This window comes from Chelonoidis abingdonii, chromosome 3 (genome assembly GCF_003597395.2).
Source record: "Chelonoidis abingdonii isolate Lonesome George chromosome 3, CheloAbing_2.0, whole genome shotgun sequence".
Lineage (NCBI taxonomy): Eukaryota > Metazoa > Chordata > Testudines > Testudinidae > Chelonoidis > Chelonoidis abingdonii.
In genome coordinates, this window is record NC_133771.1 from 162663747 (window position 1) to 162685621 (window position 21875).

The window sequence follows — 21875 nt, forward strand, 5'->3', positions numbered from 1 at the left end:
AAATATTTTCAGGAGGTACACTGCATCATTGCGCCAAAGAAGCGTGTGAGCCTAATGGCTACGCTAATTGTCAAGTTTTCTTTTCTTTCTTCTTTGAAGTTGTGTTTGTGCTCAGTAGTATGGATGCTGAAACAACTGGTTATGTAATACAACTAAATGTTTTATTTAATTGTCAATATAATATCCAAGGCAAGACTATATGAAAGCAGAAGATCTCCGATTGTCGGAAGTCCCAATCTCTGTATTTATTTTGTAAGGTGTTGTATATATTTTGAGGTTTAGGCCCTGAGTTATGGTCTTCAGTGTAAAGGAAAATAACAAATCTTTAGTTAGTGATGTTAGTCCAGTTAGGATGTATTGTAATGGCTGTGCTGTAATAGGTTATCTTTTGTAGTGTTGTTCATAAAAAGGAATTTGAAATCATTGTGTGTGTGCGCCTGTGGGCATAATTATATTATGGTAAATTATCTTCTTAGGTACTCGATTCCTAAGAAGAGAAACAAAGTGAGTCCTCCTGTTATAATTTCTACTTTTAGTATGTGATCCCTATAGAAAATCTATCTGCGGTTTCTTGCACAGATAGGAATTCATAGTCTGTGCAAATACGTTGTCAGACAGGAATTCTGTAGCACAGAATTGATGAGTAAATTGACTTGCCTCCCCTCTACATTGGTAACATTCAGAATGCATATGCATTTCAAGGATAGTCGCTCCCTTGGTGTCTCAGGGGTTGCCATCCTAATATCTTCACAGAAGTCTCATAGGCCCAGATCCTCAAAGGTACAGTATTTAGGCTCCTAACTTCCATTTATTTCAATTTATCTCAGTGGAAGTTAGGAACCTAAACAGAGGGGCCGAGTCCCCAGGGGGTGCTTGACCCCTGCCCTGCCCCACTCCACCCCTTCCCACAAGCCCTGTGCCTTCTTGCCCCCTTCCCTGCTTCTTCCTGCCTCTGCACCTCCCCCTCTCCCCAGCGCCTCCTCCACTCCACTGATGAGCTAGCTGATTGTGGTGGGTAGGAGGTGCTGGGAGGAGCTGCAGATTAGTGGGGCTCACTGGTGGGTGGGAGGGTCGGGAGGGGAAGGGGGTGAGCTGATCCCTTGGGCTGCCAGGTTGGCATCTATGAATCTAAAAGCCTCTGAGAATCTGGGCCCTGCCATCCCAATCCATAAACCCAGGCTTGTTTGGACAGTCAAATCCACAGCATGGCAGGGAAGTTTGGGTCTGAGTGTGTCATTTTGCTGAGTGGAAAGAAAGGCAACACTTTTCTCTCCCCTCCTTCCTAGTGCCCATAGAAATCTATCTCCTTGCAGTACCAGGGTCTCATTTTTTTATACTGAGGCTGCATTGCCAACTCTTGTGATTTGAGGGGGAATCTTGTGGTGCTGGGTAATTTTCCTAAAGCCCCATCTTCTGGAGTCAGGGGATGACGTGAGACTGGCAGCTTCCATGAAAGCGTGGAGCTCTGATGGTTGTGGATCAAAGCAGGAAACTCCGACCCCCTAAAGGCCCCCAAAAGCAAATATAAACAGCCCGGAGTATTGTTTCTGACAAGTCTATTGTTCTAAGACAGGCTCATGATTGCTGGTGGCGGGCTTGGCGCGGCCTTTTAGCGCTTGGGTGTGTTAGCTCAGCGTGTGGCCGCCTGGCTCAGGAGCTCGGGGCTGTCCCTTTAAGCAGGGAACGGGGAAGCCCACATTATACACAGGTGACCCGGAAGTGACCCCTAGGAAGAGGTCGGAGGTCAGGGGTGATCTCGGGGAAGATGGTGGCGGCCCGGCGTGTCTACCACACCTCGCGGCGGCCCGGCCGCTCTCCCCGGGCCCCTGGCTCCATGAGGGGCTGAGCCTCCGGCTGCGAGGGTGTGAAGGGGTTGGGGGCGGAGAGCCCTGGGGGCTGCGGCCTCCTTCCGCTGCTGCGGCTCAGGTAAGGGGACACCTCCCTCTCCAGCTGTGGGAACGGGGCGGGGGTAGGTGCTGCGGGGCGCTCCGGGCTCTCAGGGCGGCACCACTTCGCGGGGTCCCGCTGCTCGGTGTCCCGCACGTCCGCTCTGCCTCCTGTCCCGTGACACTGATACTGCTAAGGGGAGACCCCCGCCCCCGGATACTCGTCTCCCAGCACCCCCCTGGACTCCTCTGCCACACTCTTTGCGTGCACCCGAGTGACTCACGGGGGTGGCCCTGTGGAGACAGCGCTCTGGAGTTGGGCTCCGTGGGGGATGCTTGAGCTAGAAAGTCGTATTATTTATTCCCTGCTGGTTTATTTTTCACGTTTTGCGCACCCTGGCTTTTTATAATAAGCTCTTAAAGCTATTTGGATTTCATACTAAATCTCAGTCGTATGCTGTTTTTTTGTGGCTTTTGCAAATTTAGTAGAATAAGGGGTTGGTACTTTCTGTGTTTTGTACAGCAGTGAGCAAAGGGTCTGTGATAAGCAGACAGACTTTAGCATCAGTGAGTGTATTTCCAGGTAGGTGTCCAACTGCTCAGTTTATTTGTTTCCTTCATATTTTAGTCACATGTCCTATCGTCCAGATTTCCCCTTGTTCTTGATTTTTTTGTCCTCTTAGTTTTGGTTTATTAATTTATAATTACTGTCTACTTAACCTTTTTATCTGCTGACATATTTTCCTTTAGGCACATTCTTTTTAGGAAGGCTGCAACCTACAGAGACGCCACAGGAAGAAATGTTGAAGGAGAGAGAGCTTTAAATTAAATGAGGATGCAGTCTATATTTACGAAATTAGAAAAAACAAAAAACTTTTGGTTTTTAATATTCTTATTTCTGACTGTAGTTTAAAGTAATAAACTGAAGTTTTAAGTGTACAATCTTTTTATAGCATCTGTTCTTTCAAATGAATTAAAAGCACTTACCGTGATTTACAGTGTATATAGAGAGAGAAGTTAGTTTCCCATGTTTGTGTTGCCTTACACATACCAACAGGGAAGAGAAAAATGTCTCAAGAACTATGACGGTTATTCATTTAGTTCTTCTCACTTGCGAAATCTCCATTGACTGTTTTTGTGTGGGGGTGAGTGGAGTGCTGATCAGGTCCCAAAATAAGTAAGGCATTTAAAACAGCAACTTCTATTAAGCACACACAAACTGTTTAAAATGTTGTTAAGGTTGTGAAGTCAAGCACTCAGAAGTTAGGAAATGCCAGAATTAATGTGCAACTTTAATTCAGCCCCCATGTGCATATGCATTACGATACAGTTTTAATTACATTATCACATACTATTTTTTCCACAGGAACCCTGCCCTATTCAGTGCACAGGATGGAAGGTACTTATTCAGTGAGCTACTGAATATTTTGTTTTAACCCCACGGTTCAGTGTGTGGCCTGAAGCCTTATTCACTACACTTCATCCAAACCCTGCTCTGAAGACTCGATTAATTAATGCATCGGCTTTTCTGTGGTGTTTGTCACTGTAGTATCTGAGTGATTCACAAACATTAATGAATTCATCATCACAGCTCCTCTGTGAGGATGGGGTAATATTATTCCTGTTTTATAGACGGAGAGCTGAGGCACAGAGATTAAGGTGAAAATTTTCCACTACTTTTGAGTATCCGATTTGAGATACCCAGGACTTGACTTTTTCCTAATACTGAGTATTATTAATGTTCAAAGCACACCACTAATTAACTTCAGTTGCTTCTGTGAGTCCTCAGTACTTCTGCAAATCAGACGCTAGCGTCTCATGTCAGGCATCCAGAAAATGAGTTACACGATTAGTGACTACCTGTGAAAAGTTTGGTTTGAATAACTTGCCCATCATCAGATAGGAACTCTATCACAGGAAGGGATAGAATCTAGTTCTCCAGTGCATTATTCAGTTGCCTGACCTATGAGACTGTCCTTTCTGTTCCTGCAATCTCCTGCCTCATTCACTGCTAACTTTCCAACACATCATATTTGCACCTTATGCGTGGCCCCACGAAGTTGTGGGAACTCCTTGTCAGGCTTCTGGCACTAACCAAGATGGTCATCCATCACTCCAGGTAGAGGAAACTTGGACGGCGAGAGGGTGGATAATCTGTGACTGCAGAGCTTGTTTCTGCTCACATCTCCAAGCAGAGTTTGTCTGGGCAATGTCCACTGACTTCTTGAATGCCTTTGAGGGGCAGTGGGCACAGTCTGGGCTTCTCTGCTCGGTGTCCCCCTCTGGATGCCTGATTTTTATAGTATGACTTTCAGTCCTGATCCGATTTTTATCTCTTGTTGTCCCGAGAAATGAATTGTGGCCTGGGCACAGTTGTTCCTCCCTCTTAATTGAGGGGGCAGGCCTTTACTTATGGTTGGGCCTAGATCCAGCTGCTCTGGTGGAACAAATAATACACGGGTCTATAGTGAAGGAGACTGATTTATCCCCACAGCAGGTCCATCCTGTGCACTGAATAAGGTAGGGGTCCTGTGGGGGGCAGAAAGCATGTGATCAGGTAATTAAAGATTCCCCCACCTCTGTTCCCCTGTGCTGGTTCCTAGTCCAATGCATCCCCATCTGTGGTTCCTAGTCTGTGTTTCTTCCACCCCGATTCCCCTCACAGCTCTTAGTCCCAGCCTCTTCTTGATTTCCATTCCCATCCCTTATTCCCCCCTCCTTTACAGAGTCCTTACCCAGCTAGTTTCTGTTTCTCTCCCCACCCCCAGTCTTAAGATACTTCTTTTCCCAATCTGCTATCACCCTCCCCTGATCTGACTCTTATATGTTCTGTATTCAACTCAGTGATTTGCTTCTTCCTTGGACACTGTGGGTTGGGGGGCAGGTGGTAGGAAAGTGAGCATCAGTTCCACTGCCCAGCTCCCTCCCGATCCAGGAAAGTCCAGCATTAGCCCTGGGCTGGAGACGGCGTAGTCAGTTACTGTGTAGGGATGGTGCATGCACAGTCTGCTCAGTGTTAGGAGCTGAGGGAAGCTTGAGGTGCTCAGCGAGGATGATATCTTTAGAGATTTTGCCTGCTAAAATCAAAGTCCTGCTGATGACTTGTGGTTGTGTGTATGCAGCGGAGGGGTAGGACTCATAACATCCCAGTTGCAGCCCTAAATGTGGAACCATGGCTTTGGGTCGATAATGTGTTTTAGTTTGTCTTCTAAATGATTTGGCAGGTCTTGAAAGGTCTGCACACCAGTGATGGTGTGGGAAAGTTTGAGGATAAGCCATCAATGTAAGCCTTCAATGAAAAACAAGTTTCTAGCCCTAAGGATTGTGAATAAAATATTCCAAAGGTGACCAGATTCATTGTTGTGTTTCTGAATATGCAGCCATTGCTCACAGTTCTCTCATGGTACCTAAAAGTAAAAACTCATTCATCCTGCACATGCTTAATATTTTTTTGGGGTAGGGAGAATCTTTTTTTCTACATTATAAAAAAGCAAAAAAGGCCACAACTTCTCTTCTGTCAAGGGAAATTGAACTCTTTAGAGCTGCAGGAAAACCTACAGTAGAACCTCAGAGTTATGGATACCAGAATTACGAACTGACTGATCAACCATACACCTCATTTGGAACTGGAGGTATGCAGTCAGGTAGCAGCAGAGACACCCCCCCCCCCCCCCCAAAAAAAAAAAAAAAAAGTGAGCATTGTTAAACAGGGCTTTGGAGCTGTATTCCAGCTCCAGGCAAAAACTTGCAGCTCCACTGCTCTGGAGCTACTCCGCGATCCCGCTCCGGGGTCCGCTCCAGAGCCCTGCTATTAAACATGAACTACTAAAAAAAATAAAGGGAAAGCTTAAAAAAAAAAAAAAAAAAAGACAAGGTAAGGAAACTGTTTCTGTGCTCGTTTCATTTAAATTACGTTGGCTAAAAGCAGTATTTTCCTTCTGCATACTAAAATTTCAAAGCTGTTTTAAGTCAGTGTGTAGCCGTAAACTTTAGAAAGAGCAACCATAACCTTTTGTTCAGGTTACGAACGTTTCAGAGTTATGTACAATCTCCTTTCCTGAGGTGTTTGTAAATTTGAGGTTCTGCTGTCTACGCACTTATTTCCTATTCTCTCATGAATGCAGCGTGAAGCGAGCCAGCAAGACTGAAGACACAATAGACTTGTGGGGCATTATGGAATGTTTGGGTAGCTTGTTGCATATTACTTGTAAAATGAGAAGAAATCTTCTTAGGACCTTCCCGAAGTCAGCTTCCTCTGATTTCTCCAAACAGGAGAGGCTGTCTTGGAGCACAGGTTTGTGTATCCCAGCTCTGTGTGGGTGGGTGGGTGTTGGGGTGTGTGCAGAGGTGATGAAGAAGGAAAAACACTTGAGATTAAAATTCTTGGGTTTCTGTGTATTTAAAACAAAATTTACAAAACCTTTAGATTTTGGCCACCTCTGCTTGTGGACCTAACACTTTGTCTTTGCACTACTGCATGAGAACATGAAGTGAAACTAACCATAAATGGATGGTCTAGTTTTACTATTCAAACCAAGTGAAATATAAAAAGCCAGCAAACAGCATCAATAGTAGTAAATAGGGCCAAGATATTTTTTTAAACCTGGATGTCCATTACAATTAAGCTCTTAAATAGAGCAATATGAAATTTGTTACAGTTTATTTGTTGAAAAATGCAATTTTTAATCAACCAAAACTGATTTGCAGGTTTGACATGAATTTGCTGTATAGATTTGGCCAGATTTTTTTTTTTTTAGGCTAGAATCATAGGGGGAAGTAGGCACCATTTACAGATGAACTCAGTAAGAGGAGCTGCTCGCTGCCTCTGAAAATTGGACCCAAACTGCCTTATATCTCTGCACTCTGCAAAACTTAATTTACACCTTTCAGTGCCTCCTGTGAGTTAAGAATTATTTCCATTTTGTTACCTTATGAAACTGGTGGTGATAAATTGCAAATTTCTCTGTAAGAGGTGTGGCTTTGGCTGGCTTCATAAGAAATTTAAGTAGCTTTTGGAATCTGATTTTGTAAAGTGTTAGTATTTAGATCCAAAAATTGAGTCATTAATTTGGGAAGTTGAATTTATAAACTATGTTTTGTTAGTTATGGGCAACAGATCAATCAGTACATGCTGCCTCTGCTTTGTTTTAACTAAAGCATTTGATAGTTGATCTGCTAATCCAAAGGCTACAAGATTGAGTTACAAGTTCAAGAGTATCTGAAAGAACAGAGGATAAATGTAAATCTCATGTGGTCTGGCTTTCTGTTTGGTAATAAAGCAGTTCCTCAACGATACATTTTGGAGACTCTGTTTTATTTATATAAAATAAAATAAAAAATTCCCCTCTCACCTCTATGGGTGGTGTGTGTCTTCCTCAACCTCGGGTCCTCTTCCAGAGGCCTGGGAGTTTGAGGGTTCTGCGCAGTATCTTAGCTGTTCCTAGCACTGCACTCTTCTGGACAGAGAGCTCTGATGTTGTTCCTGGGGGTAACCAAAATGGAGAAGCATAATTCTTAACTCCAACAGGAGGACTGACAAAGCAGTAGTAAATATTAAGTTATTGCAGGAGACTGCGAGTATAAGGGCAGTGTTGGTCCCCCATGATTTCAGATGCAGCGAGCAGCTCCCTCCTTTATCTCAGGAGTGCTCATCTGTAAATGGTGCCTATATCCCCCTATTGTTTCTGGCCTAAAAAAAAAAAAAAAAAAAAAAAAAGAAATGACTGGCCAAAGATCTATACACAAAAATTCTATGATTTGTTTCTCTTTTTTTTTCTGTATTTTCAAAACTGCAAATATCAGTTTTTGAGTTAGATTTAAAAAATTGGCATTTTTTCAACAAATAAACTGTAACCAAATTCATATTGCTCTATCTTCTAAGAGCTTAATTGTAATGACATCCAGGTTTAAAAAAAATATCTTGTGGCCCTCGATTTTACTTTACTTGAGGTATTGCTTGTTGCTGGCTTTTTTATTTCACTAAATGTTTCGGTTTGAAATCACGGTAAAACTAGACCACCTCCATTATATATGGTATGTTTCACTTCATTTCCTCATTTGTGCTTTGCAGTCCAAGTGCAAAAGACAAAGTGTTTAGGTCCACAAGCAGAGTGTGTTGGCCCAACTAATAGGTTGTAAATTTTGTTTAAAATACACAGAAACCCAAGATTTTAATCTCTCAGTATTTGTTTTTCCTTACTTCGATCACCGTTGTACTGCACACACCCCAAACACCCACCCACCCACACATCGAGCGTGGGATACACAACCTGTGCTCCCAAGACAGCCTCTCCTGAGGTGTTTGGAGAAAATCAGAAGTTCAAGCTGACTCGGGAGTGCCTAAAAATGAACAAGAAACGCATCACTCTCATTTTCAAGTCCTCTTCAAGCCCGCTCCGCGTTTATGAAGCCTTTTTAGGGTGGTTGCAGGAATCAGTTCTATGAGTCCTCACCGCTTTGGGTAGATGCTCAACTGCAGACTGTGACATATACATGCTGATATCCATTTCCCATGCCCCAAAATTCCAAGTTCTCATGTATGGTTTGGATCATTTCTTTATGATTCGTTCTTTTTGTGTCGAAGCTCCTAAGGACCGGCTGACGGGAGTATGCGTGGGTCTTGGAAGATGCGGGCAATGACTGCACCTCGTCTTGCTTTCGTGGCACCTCGCGACCTGCGCCTACTGGACGAGGTTCTTTGTTGATCAGGGCTGCCACGGCACATAAAGCCTCAGCTGCACTGCGTGCTGCACATTCCTATGTACGTGGTGCTGGCACGGGCGCTGCTTAATCTGGAGTTAATCCGATGCAAGAGCAATGTAGTGTGAGATATATGTTAGGTCAATGGTTCTGCTTTTAATCTGGGTTCGTTTTGGTATTGTACTAGTGGGTATGTAATGGGGTGGTCAGAATTTTATTGTGAACTTTTCTGCGTTGTGGATGCAGCGACAGCAGTATTTTTGTTTCTTTGGTGATATGTTATCTCTTTTGCTTCAGAAATTGAAAAAACACGGTAAGGTTGAGAACGGTTGTTTGAGTTATTAAGGGCTGAGCTTTTACAACTCAATGGATTATAGGATTGAGAGTGACTTGTGGATAGTATCCCATTAGCGCATGGGGGGGAGATTTCTATGTTGGAGCGTAAAGATTTTGTTCGATTAATAGCATACAGAAAGTCCTTTCATGCTTGTGAGTGCATGATGATGTTACCTAAATGCTAAAGCCTAGTATGTTTTGTAGTTACTTGAAAATAAAGAGGGATTTTGCGTTCGAGGGTGGATTATGAAATAGAATTGGGTCAATTTTAATGTTTTTGCCCTATTTTTGGAATGTGTTTGGGTTTATTGATTACTGTTAAGTGCTGGGTATATGTCTTGTGAGGTGCCTGGCTTTGGCATTACGTTGCCTGTAAAAGGTCATAAACGGGTGCTTGAGCTATGTGTATGTTCCATATTAGGATTGTAAGTGTAGGTTTTTTCAGGGCTGTGGGTTTAGCTGTTGTATTGGTAGTTCTTTAGTATCTATGAATGACTTAGTGATGGTCTTTTCTGGTGCTATCGTTTTTGTAGACTATAGTTTCCTTACGGGACTGTGTCGTTTCATGCTCTCAGTGTGGTTTGTTGTCATGGACCTTTAGTTTTGTTGGTTGTTATGTAGAGTATGATCTAGTTGAGAGTTGATTCGGAGTGATTCACGTAGTATGGCCGTTGGTTTGGTAGGTGACTTTGATTATAGTTGGTAATTTATATATGTTGGTTATTATTTTAGGTGTGATTTCCTAGTTTCTCTTTATAGCGAAATTGTGTGGCTTAGTGGATAAAGGTGATTATATTCTTTGGCGTGATTGTGTTGTTGATGCCTTTTATTTTGTTAAATGTGGTTAGATGTATGTGGGGTTTTTAAAGTTCGAATAAGTCATCGATTATCTAGCCTTTTTGGCCGTGACTGCGTTTGCTGTTAGGAAAGATGTCGTCTTTTCGTGTATCTACTTTGTGTTCAATTGTGTTGTATTTTCTTTTTCTTTTTTTTTATAGTTTTTTGTTTATGTTTTATTGTTTTTCTGTTTGATTATGAGAGCTCTTTGTTCCTAGGCTTTGTGATGTGATTTTTGTTTTTTAATTTTTTTTACGTTATGCTCTTCTCTGGGTTTTGTTGGGGGCTTTTCTTTGTCCTTCGGGCTCTCTTGCTTTCCGGTGTGTTGGAGGTTTTGATGGCCATTTGTTTGGTTGTGATGTTTTGTGGATGTAGTAAGTTGTGGGAATGGTTCCTAGGGCTTGGGTTGTGCCGTTGCCGTGTGATGTTTTATATTTGTGTGGTGGTGGTGTGGTTGTTCGTTGTAGAGGGAGTCTTTCGTTTCGCATAGTGCTGTTGGGGTTGGTACGGTTTTTTCAGTGTTATATGGTGGTGAGTAATAAATAAAAATATAAATATTGAAATCCTTTGTTTGTACGGTTAATAAAGAATAAAAAAACGATTATGATATTGCATCATAAGAATAAAGGATAAAAAAATTTTGTTATTTTTTAATAGTTTGGTAAATTGGATCTTATTTGAGAGAAGAAATGAGAGACAAATGAGAAAAAAAAAATTAAATTAAGAAAAAATACAAAAAGTGACGAGGAGGATTTATAGAAATGTTGTCCTGTGTGTTAATGCTCGTTTCTCTATTTTTTAATGATTCAGTTGGCTAAAAGGCAGTACTATTCCTTGGTCTGCTATACGTAGGAATTTGCAAAAGCTGTTAAACTTTATGTCTCAGTGTGTGTAGCTCGTAATACTTTGAGAAAGTAGTAACTCATATCCTTGTTGTATGTTTGACGTTTGCGAGAGTTTGTACAATTCCTATTGCTGATGTGGTTGTTGTAAAGTGTGTGAGTGTATATTGCTGTTCTAACGCTCTATCTTATTACTCCTATTCTCTCTATGAAATGCTCTCAGCCCGTTTTTTGTGGAAGCGATGTCCGCTATGGTGATACTTTTGAAGATCCAATTAGGGACATTTTTCGGAATGGGTAACTTGTGTATATATAGCTGTGGGGCATTATGGGATAAAATTGGTGTTGGGTAGCTTGTCTGGTCGATAGTAGTACTCTGTATAATGCAGTACAGATCGGTTAATCTTCTCTTAGGAGATCTGTCCGAATGTCTGTTCCCTCTGAGTTTCGCGTACCAACAGGAGTGAGGCTTGTCTTAGGAGCAAATTGTTGTGAAGATATCCACGGGCTCTTCCATGTGTTAATTTAATATACTTTGTCCATGTATGGGGCTGTTTGAGTAAAAAAGAAGTTTTAGGGTTCTTTAGTAGGTGGGTGCTTAGGTGTGTGGCCGATCCGGGAGTGAGTGGCGTGGAGTGATGTGGGGTTCGAGGGTGGGTGTTGGAGGCAGTGGGGAGGGGTGATAGAGAACAGAACGGAAAAAGACATTTAGAGTTAAAAACATTCTTGGGGATTTCTGTTGTGTAGTTAAGTACAGAAAAATAATTACAAATCCTGTTAGTTTTTGTTGCCACTCTGCTGAGTGTGGAGACGCTGGAATCACGTATGTGTGTTTGCTTACCGCTTGCATGAGAACTATGAGAGTATGGTAACTATACACACGCATAAATGGTATTAGTCTGTGTGTTACGAATGTTGGCAAACCAAGTGAATATAAAAGAGCGCATAGCAACAGTGATCGATGGGTAGAGTAGTTTAAGCGGATCAGAGATATTTTTTAACCTGTTGTACCTATGTATCTCAATATGAGTCTCTATAATGTGAGCATAATGAAATTGGTGTGCAGGTTTGTACCTTAATAGTGTGTGAAAATGCAGTCTTGTGATGATACTCACCGAAAAGCTGATGTGCAGGTTTGACATGTGTGATTTGCGTGTTATAGAGATGTGGGCAGGATTTTGTGGTTTTTTGTATGGGTGCTAGATCAGTAGGGGGATTAGTAGGCACCTATTGTGAGGTGTAGGGGAACTTCAGTAGTGTAGAGAGCGCTCTAGCTAGCTCTGGTGAAAAATTGGACTCCCAAAGTGCCTTTATTCGTGGCACTGCGACAATGCATAACTAATTTACCACGGTTCTATGGTCCTCGGTGGGTGAGTGAATTGAAGAGATGTATTCCTTTTGTTACCTTATGAAACTGGTGGTGATAATGTTGTCGAAATTTCTCTGTAGAGAGGTGTGTTTGGCTGGCATCTTCGATAGAGAAATATTTAAGTAGGCGTTTGAATCTGATGTGATTAGTGTTGACCGAGTTTTATATCCAAGGATTGGTCTATTTACATTTGGAAGATTGTATATTTATAAACTGTATTGTGTGTTGAATGTTTAATGGTCGGGCAAGCAGATCAATCAGTACATGCTGCCTCTGCTTGTGTTGAATCGGTAAGCATGTTGATAGTGTTGATCGTGTTGTCTTAGTCCTAAGAGTACAGATTGAGTTATCAGTCGAAGTAGTATCGATATGGAATGTGTAGTTATGTTGTGAGCGAGTAGGATAATGTAAATCTCACTTTGTCAGTGGACTTTCTGTTCTTTGTGTATTGTATGAAGCAGTTCTTTTTTCTCCGAGTACATTTTGGAGAGCGGTCTGTTGTGATGTTATTAAATAAGTACACCAATAGATAGCCTTCCCTCTCACCTCTATAGGGTGGGTGTGTCTTCCTCAACCTCGGTCCTGCAATGTCTATGGCCTGGGAGTGAGGTTCTGTGGACGCTCAGTGTATCCTTAGGCTTGTTCCTAGCACTTGGCGATCTTCTGGTGACAAGGAGGAGCTTGTTTGTGTTCCTGGGATCTGTTGGAGCCAACTCACCCGCTTAGGAGTCACAGCCCGAGTTGCTCCTGACACCACTGGACCACTTTGGCTTGTGATCACGGTTTTCGCAGGTGGTGAGATGCTCTTCGTGATGGTTACCGGTCGGTTCAGGAAGCCTTGGTACGTTCTCCTCAGCTTCTGGATTCCTTCGTGCCTGATGTGTTGGCTGTGTGCTGGTTTCCGGACGACTGGCACAATCGATGCACCCACCGCTTGTCTCTGGTTCGCGGTCTATTGACTCACTTCGGAGATTGTGTGTGTGGGTTAGCAGATTTTGGCCTTATAGGTCACCTGTCGGTTTGGGTCCGTCTGGATCTGGAATTTAGGGTATGTATAAGTGTTCCCATGATGACACCTCCTGTGTAGGTTCTGCTATTGGGCGTCGCGACAAACCTTCTGGGAATTGCCCATGCTGAGTATTGGTGGAGGGTCGTGAGCCCATACGCTGGCGGATAATTGTCCTGTCAACAATGCCGAGCGCCACTTGTGGTAGTGTGCGTCGTGTGAATGCTGTTGCTCCGTCATCGTTCAGGTCCTGCCTACTATGCGTTTGTGGGACTGTCTCTGAGGCCTGCTCTGGCATCGTGTCTTGCACCTTTGGGGGTCCTAACGGGCTAGTTGGTAGTACCCTTGTGGTGAGTCTCTCGACGGTGCGGGTTCCGTGTGCTGGCGTAGATTGTAGTCAGGATGCTCTCTGCTCTAGGTGCTGGTGATGTTTAGGTCGGCAGGCCTTATTGGCCAGCCACTGTATGTGATTTCCCGAATTGTCTCACCTCAGTTATGGTAATCTGCGATGGTACATCCCGTGCAGGGTCTTGTCTTGCCATGGCACTTCTTCTGCTTGCGTCTTCTCCTTTCTGCGTGGGTCTCCTCGAGGGCCATTCTGGCTAGACGTGCTTATCTGTGTGGGGGGGGCCGAAGTTCTAGCGAATGATGTAGCGTCCGTGTGTTACCGGGGTTTCATCCAGGACTTGTGCTTTGCGCTCAGCCAAGGCCTGCTCCGTTTCTTTCCGGCTGAGTATACAGGTCTCTGGGTGGTTAGCTTTGGCAGTTGGTGGAAACCTCCGTGCACTGGTTTGTTATAGGAGTATGGCGTGAGTGGGTGAGAGCTTCCGGGTTGGTGTGGGATGGTTTTGATGTTGTTGCACATCAGGCAGCGATCCCTGTGTCCGTACCTTCCTGATGGCGTCCGAGGCTCACGCTGTTATAGCCTTGCAGTTGGGTATCTGATGACCTGAGGGCAGGGAGTTGGGTTCTGAGTGCTATACTCGTTGTGGCAGGGTGGGATCTTGTGTGTTATCTGCGCTCTCGACGTGTGTGAATGACTGTCTCGTTCAGGACTCTTATGTCTCTGATGGCAATGATAGTCCCTTTGTAGGGTAAGATACTTGGATGTTGCTTGTCTCCTTGCCTCCTCGTCGTGGTTTCATGTGACTGTGGACGCTAATGTAACTTGTAGCTTGGTTCTGTTATGTCTGCTATGGTGGCCCGCTGGTAGTTCCACCCCATCAGTCTGACAACTTCCCTTCTCTACTAACCGTTCCGGCCCACACTTCTCCAGTCCGAATGACATCCCGATACCTCGCTTGTAGATCCTGTGTCAGGTGGGATTAGCAAGTCGATGTCTTGGTTTCATCTTAGCATACAGCTTGATGTCATCATGTAGAGAGGTGGCTTGATGGTACTTCCCACTCCTGAACCTGTTACACGTATCCAGTCCTTGTGTTACCTGGCTGAGGGGGTTTTAAGCCTATGCGAACAGCAGCGGGGACAGTGCATCACCTTGGTCTATGCGTCACTTGATGGCCACTTGCTGCAAGGCTGCCCTTGAGTTGACTTCCAGTTGTTGTCTTCCATAGCTCCCTTGAGGAAGGTCCTTAGTGTCCTGTTGACATTGTAATAGCCCAGACATTCACAGATCCACGTGTCGCATTGAGTCTAGGCCCTCTGTAGTCAATCAGCTGTTGCTCAGATTGGTCGTCTAGACATTGAGCGGACTGGCCTCTATCTATTGAGCAACTGGTGTTTTGAGCCTCTGGTGGTGTTTCTCATGCCTTCTGAGCTGTGCTCATGTAACTGGCCCATGATGGTTCCTGTACTTGGTGGCTTGATACCTGAAGGACTTCCATGTTGTGGGAGAGGCAGGTTTTGGACTGTTCTGTAGGGGGACCACTTGCAGGGTCTTTCATGATCAGCACTTGTCCTTCCTTTGTTAGCCAGTTGGTGTGGGAGCTTGCCTGCTAGCGCTGGTCATCTGTGCTTGCAGCTGTTCAATGCACTGCTGTTAGTTTCTTTAGCAGTATGTGTGGATCATGTCTGGTCCAGGTTGCTGTCCAGCTCTCATGTTATCTTGAACCCGGACTGCCTTCTACTGTGATGTGACCTGGTTCTTGTCTGGGAGATGGCTGTGCTTCTGCTCATCAGGGTCCTGCAGCCACTTTGCCACTGGTGTTATGAGTCTTCTCTTTCCAAGTTCTTCCAGTATAGTTCGTTTCTGCTGCTGGCGGGTCTGCTGTTTATTGTGTTGTTGCACTGCAAGTTGCAGTACACCTTGGATGGTTCTTTGGAGGACAGGGCAATTACTCTTTGGCCTCTGCTTCTCTATGTATTCTTCTTACCTGGCTAGCCCAGTGGCTGTGAGCCTTTTTAGCAAGTCTCTAGGCGTCAGATGGAGTTTTTTCCAGGCCCCTTGTATTTTTTCAGATACTGAGTCCTTATCCTTAATCTCTACACCCTTACTGTAGTTCCACCAGCTGACTAACCTCCTCTTCGAGTCGCTTGATCTTATCCTACACCTATTTTCCAGGGTGGGGTACATACTGTTAGTTCTTCTTATCGTGTTAGCAAGCATATTCTCCAGATTACAGAGGCTGTGCGTATACAGTTTCAATTAGTTTGAGTTATGGGTGGTAGTAGGGGATTGTCTATGAGGGCTCTTATTGGCATCTTCTACATTACTATCTGATGGTACTGTTCGCACTGAGCCTTGGTAATCGGTCATCGAGGATTGACTGTAGCTAGTTTTTTCCATGATCTTATGCTCGTATCAGCTGCTGTGCTTCTGCAATGGAGGGGGTGCAGTGAAGTTTCGCTTCAGGTGTGGGCGTAATCCACTTGTTTTTTCCCAGGTCTTCTTGATCGGATGTAATGTGGAAGTTGTCTATCTCAAGCTGTACAGCAGCTTCCTCTTTACTATGTTGAAGCGTTTGCTTCGGGACTAAGCTGTTTCTCAGTAAGTGTGGATGTAGGTCTTGTTGTCCATCCATAGTCCCCTCATATGTTTCATATATCCCATCTCATTAGATCTACTGTTGTAGTAGCAATTCCATCATTCCAGGTTTCTTGTCGTCATCCCTGAATGGTTTTTCGAGGCCACTTATCCTTCAGATTGTCCGTGGTTCTCAACATGTGGCAACGGACCTTTGTAATTCAGGCGACGTCCGAGCTGGCATGACGCTCCTGAGTTCATGTCACATCTCCAATTTTGGCATTTGATAGGTGAAGTGTTTAGGGGGTCTTTTGCCAGAGGACCCCTACTGGAAAGTTGAGGACCACCAGGATTTGAACCCCAGTCTCCCATATTCAAGGCGGCGCTCTTAACCACTATGCTATCCAGTCGCTGTTGTCTTGCTTTCTCTCTCTCTCTTTTAAGGCTGTCATCTTATAACACCTAGCTTTAGTTACAGCAGGGGCAGCAACCTTTTCAGCAGTGGGGTGCTGAGTCTTCATTTAATTCACTCTAGTTTAAGGTTTTCGCTGTGCCAGTAATATATTTTAACTTTTTTAGAAGGTCTCTTTCTATAAGTCTATAATATATAACTAAACTATTGTTGTATGTAAAGTAAATAAGGTTTTTAAAATGTTTAAGAAGGTTAATTTAAAATTAAATTAAAATGCAGAGCCCCCCAGACCAGTGGCCAGGACCCAGCAGTGTGAGTGCCACTGAAAATCAGCTTGTATGCCACCTTTGGCACGCTTGCCATAGGTTGCCTACCCCTGAGTTACAGTATACCGCTGACACTTGATTTATTCTTTTGGCTCCCTTTATAAGAAACATAGGACTCTATGGTAAACCTTTTAAGAAACTTCAGTGTGGTTTTGAGAATGTATAAAACTGCTTGCCCCATTTCATACATTAGAGTGTTTGGAAAACTTACAGGCAAAGAAGCCCTTCTCCTGCAGTATACATTCTTAAACGTAGCTAAATAATTCTAATCTGAGTTTGCTCTTGATATCAGCCATCTTGCAAAAAAATGAGATCTTATTTAACATCAGCAATAGCAGAGAAGTGTGAAACAAAACCAATTCTATCCTACTTTAAACATTATCTTACAAATCTAATTAATCATTGCAACATTTACAGTTGTAAGTGATGCAGCATCATTAAATTATGGTGGAACCGGTTTAGGGTTGGTCTATTACTACACAGGTTGACATAAGGCAGCTCACTTTGACCTAATTGTGTCAGTGTCTACAGTACTGCCTTGTCCTGCCGATATATGTGGCCTACTACACTGACATAACTCCAGCTCCATGAGAGGGGTAGGGCTTATATTGGTGTAGAAGTGTCTGTGTAGACTCTGCATTACTTAGACTGTTGGCTGTCTTGTCAGTTCATGGCAGGAGCCAGGGGGAGAAGCCCTTATACAGCTCAGAGTTATGAAATTGACAAGGCTGCCCAGCTCCCTGCCGGGAGCAGATGGAGGGGGGCAGCTGGACCCCATTCACCAAGGGCAAGTAGCCCTGGGTGGCTTCCCCCCTTCCAGATGGGAAATGTTCAGTGGGAGGCAGCACACCAGGAGTCTGTGGGGCAGTTGGGCTCCTGGCAGGGAGCTACCAGCAGAGCTGAGAGACAAGGCTCTCAGCTCCCCATACTGCCCCTCTTAGGTCGGTGGAAGTGCTCCTGGTCAGGATGTTCACCACCTACCCAAGGAAGTTAGTGTGGACGTGCACCACTGCAGTAATTACTGTGGTGGTTGGAAGTCAACCTATATTAGTTTCTAGTGTAGACATACCCTTAGTCTCTTGACTTTTGTCTTGCATATTTCCAGCATCACCCTTGTTGCTTTTCAGTAACACTACAAATACTCAGCCCTGGGCTCAACAGTATTAATTATAACTAGGGCTATGTTTTAGTCATGGGTATTTTTAGTAAAAGTCATGGACAGGTCATGGGCAATAAATAAAAATTCACGGCCTGTCACCTGTCTATGACTTTTACTATATACCCCTAACTGAAATTTGGGCTGGGAGCCATGGGTGCTTGGGAGGCAGGGGGCATCAGGAGTGCTGAGGGTGTGTGGCCCAGGACCCCCACTGGTATTGGTGTGGGGAGGGACGGGCTTGCAGGCTTCCTACCTGGCTCCAACCAGAATGTACCTGCAGCTCTTAGGAGGAGGTGCGGCCAGGGGAGCTCAGAGTGCTGCTCCCACCACAAATGCCAGCTCCACAGCTCCCAGTGGCCAGGAACTGCAGCCAATGGAAGCTGCAGGGGCGGTGCCTATGGTTGTGAGCAGTGCACGGAGCCCCCTGGCTCCTCCACCTAGGAGCTGTAGGGGCATGCTGGTGGGAGCCATGGACCCACCCCAGGTGAGCACTGCCCTGCAGCCCAATCCCCTCCCAATCCCCCCCCCCCGCAGAAACCCAAACTGCTGCTGGCCCAGGAGCTGTCCAACTTGACAGCCCCTGAGCCAGCCGCATTAGCCTCTGCAGAAGTCATGCAGGTCATGGAAAGTAACGGAATGTTTAGATTGCCAGCTAGCTTCCATTATAAAATATTCTTTGAACTTTTTTTGAGAAACTTTGACACTTCCCATATTTGCAGCGGCATTTTGAAAGTTGGCATGAAGAAGCTTCTCTAGCCAGAGGGCTGCTTTTTCTTTGTCCCATGAAATTCTGTGTAGGTTTAGCTGAGTTGTAAACTGCTAATCTCTATTTCCTTCCTGTCAGTTACGTTCCTCAGGAAAATTTAGGCATATGCCAAAATAATTATTGAACATGAACGTTCTAAAGAGCTGGGACTATTCTGCTTCCAAAGCAGTGGCAGCAGCACTCACTTAGCAGTTAATGAGGTTTTGGTATTTGTTTCTAAGGTTATAAATATGCCCACACGATTGATGTTATCTGTACTTAAAGGTGCATACATTAGATTTAGTTGTCATGTTGGTAATTTATGCTTTTCTGTAGCATTTATACTGGATGAGTCTTCAGTGAGTTTTATGTGGTTTGAGTTTGTTTTTTATAATGAAAACTAAGTAAATTTCACACATCTTTTTTTCCCACTTAAATGTTATTTTAGGAGAATTCTTGCTTGTTGCTGATTCAATACAAGCACAGTGGTAACTGAAGTTGAAATTTGCTGTGACTAGTCCTTCTGACACATTAAAAAATCCTCCTATGATGACATAGTCTCTGCAGAAGCACATTTATTATAGAATTGTTTAGCAATAAAATCTTTAGAATTTATTGATAATCAATTTATATTCTTGCACTAGTAAAAATGATGACAAATGTTTACGCTTAATTGTAGAGGCCACAATTCAGAAATAGACAAAAAAGAAACGAAGGTGAAATTGCTGCTTGTGAAGGTAGGGCCCTAGATCTGTTGACTTAAAGCAGGTCCAACGTGGACAGGCTTCTCACAATCTTACCTATCCTTCAGCTCTGTCAATTCCCTTTCAACACCCTTGCCAACCTTTTGAAAACACTGCAATTGTTATTTCTGCTTGTGTTATGAACTTATCAGACAATCAGGGTTAGCTCTCGGATAGGTGACCTTCAAATAACATATAGACGTTGCAATAAGTAATATTGGTGATTCGATACGTGGCACTCCTCCCTCTGTGGTGTTATCCTATTACGAAAATAGGGGGCAGAATGCTACTGGAAATGCTGTTTTTTTCCCTCAGATCCTGGTTGCTTGGAGTGACTAAAGAGTCCATGGCACCTTTCATGAGAATCAGAATGTTGGCGTTGGTGGTGTTTATATTAGAAAACTAGGAATAATTTTTGAGCCTTTTAAAAAATCCCATGAACCTGCATAGCCCTCCTTGCTATCCACCATCTGTGAGAGAAGCATGGAATCGGCACAGCTCTGCACTATTGTCAATAGCATTGCAAGTATAGGGTGCATGATACTCTGGTATTGGTAAAGCTGCAAGAGGAACCACATCAGTGGGGAACATGACTTTTTCGCCGAGGACAGATTGCTGTGGGAAGTAGCGAAAATCAGTTCAAGGTAGTTGGTACTGTTCACAGAGCAGCTGCAATGTTAGAGACCTGCATCTGGGCCTGAAAAATGAGCACTGTCTGGTGGAATTACATCATAATGCAGGTTTGGCCCAACAAGTAGTGGCTGCAGAACTTGCAGATGTACAAGGATACCTTGCTGGATTTGTGTGTCAAGCTCATCCTGGCCCTCCACCTCATGGATACCAGAATGAAAGCTAAACTGGCAGTGGAGATGTGCACTGTAAAAACTTGACCAGTAGCAATCCGGCATTGCAGTGGGAAATCATTCTGGAGTTGGAAAATCCACTGTGGAGACCATTGTCACACAAGTGTACAGGGCCATTAATTGCCTTCTGCTACAGAGTACTGTGACTCTTGGCAAGATGCAGGACATAGTGGATGGATTAGCAGCAGTAAGGTTCCTGAATTGTAGGGGGAGCGATAGATGGCATGCATGTCTCTCTTTTGTCACCAGCCCACCTTGCCCCAGAGCAGATCAACAGAAAGAGCTACTTTTCTATGGTAATTCAAGCATTGGTGGATCATCTGGTATGCTTCACCGACATCAGTATTGGCTGGTCAGTTGTATGATGCTCACATCTTTAAGAACACAGGACTAGTCAGAAAGCTGCAAGCAGGGACATTGTTTCCTAACTGGAAGATTACCATAGATAATGATGAAATGCCAGTAGTGATCCCGGGGACCCAGCCTACCCCTTGCTCCCTGGATCATGAAGCCGTACATCAGCTACCTTCAGAAACACCAAGGAAAGATTCAACTACTGGCTCAGCTGGTGCAGAATGACAGTTAATGTGCTTTTGGTAGATTAAAGGACAGTGATGGTGTTTCCTAACAAGATTGGGTCCCTGAGAGAAGACTATCCCAATGGTTATAGCTGCCTGCTGTGTCCTGCATCATATCTGTGAAGCAAAGGGGGAAAAGTTGTTGCTGGGCTGGAGGTGGAGTAGCTATCTGCTGAGTTTGAACAGCCAAGACCTCAGCGTTGAACTATATGGCTGAGAGAGTCCTCGAAAGACCACTTTAACAATGAGCCACAGTAATGCATTGTGGTGGACTGTGCTCTACCTGGCTCTACAGTTTGGGGCCTGTTAAGAATTGTGTGGTGCTTGGTTTACATCTATGAATATAAGTGCCAATTAATCTATTAATTTTCTGGTGCTTGCTGTACTTTTTACAGTTATTACACTGTTTGTCCTTGATCCTGTGAGTTCTCTCCCACTATACACTAACAAGTGAATGGATGATTATGGTACCGCTAGGTATTCTGCAGTGTATGTTATAAACAAAGAAAGATCAATTATTTTCCAAAGAATAGAATTTCATTCTCACAAAACCAATGCAAAGAAAAATCTGTGCAATTTAAAAGCAAATCCATTATTGTATTAAGTTTTTAATGTAACAACAGAGGTAAGTGGGTATTCACCCACGAAAGCTCATGCTCCAAAACGTCTGTTAGTCTAGAAGGTGTCACAGGATCTTCTGCTGCTCTAACAAGAGGTAAGAACGTTCATGTCATTTTACCTACACGTATACTGATCTGTGAAAGCCATAGCTGTTACATGTGAAGCTGTAGTTGTCCGTAATATCCTCCGGGGTGAAGTGCGGGGTAGGGATGTGTCCCCAATGCCACGTAGGATGTTAAGGGGGGTGTAGGAATGTGCTGCAATGGAATTTTCTGTGGATTGCAACGGAAGTCAAGCCAGTGATTTTTTTGAACCTATGTGTCCGTAAGAGTATGCAGCATCCGTGTTTGCTGCCAGAGAAGCTTTATTATGACCTGGTACATCTCCTTTTCCTGCTGGGGCTCTTGAGTGTTTTCTTGTCCACTCTTTCCTTCTCTAGACTGTCTGCAATGTTCACCCTCCAGGCCTTTTACTCACAGTGTGATGCAGCAGTGGCTTGCAAGATCTCATTTGAACATGCCATCCTGAGT

General features: G+C 44.0%; 1 protein-coding gene across 3 annotated transcripts in view; it reads left to right on the forward strand.

Moving 5' to 3' along the window:
- Positions 1-1739: 1739 nt before the first annotated feature.
- The window catches only part of LCLAT1 (lysocardiolipin acyltransferase 1), a 211464-nt gene continuing 191328 nt past the window's right edge, over positions 1740-21875 (forward strand). Inside the window, exon 1 of one of the 3 annotated variants that reach the window (XM_032798220.2) lies at positions 1740-1926. The gene's annotated coding sequence lies outside the window, so the exon portion shown is untranslated. The other 2 variants (XM_075064285.1, XM_075064286.1) reach the window with 2 other exon arrangements.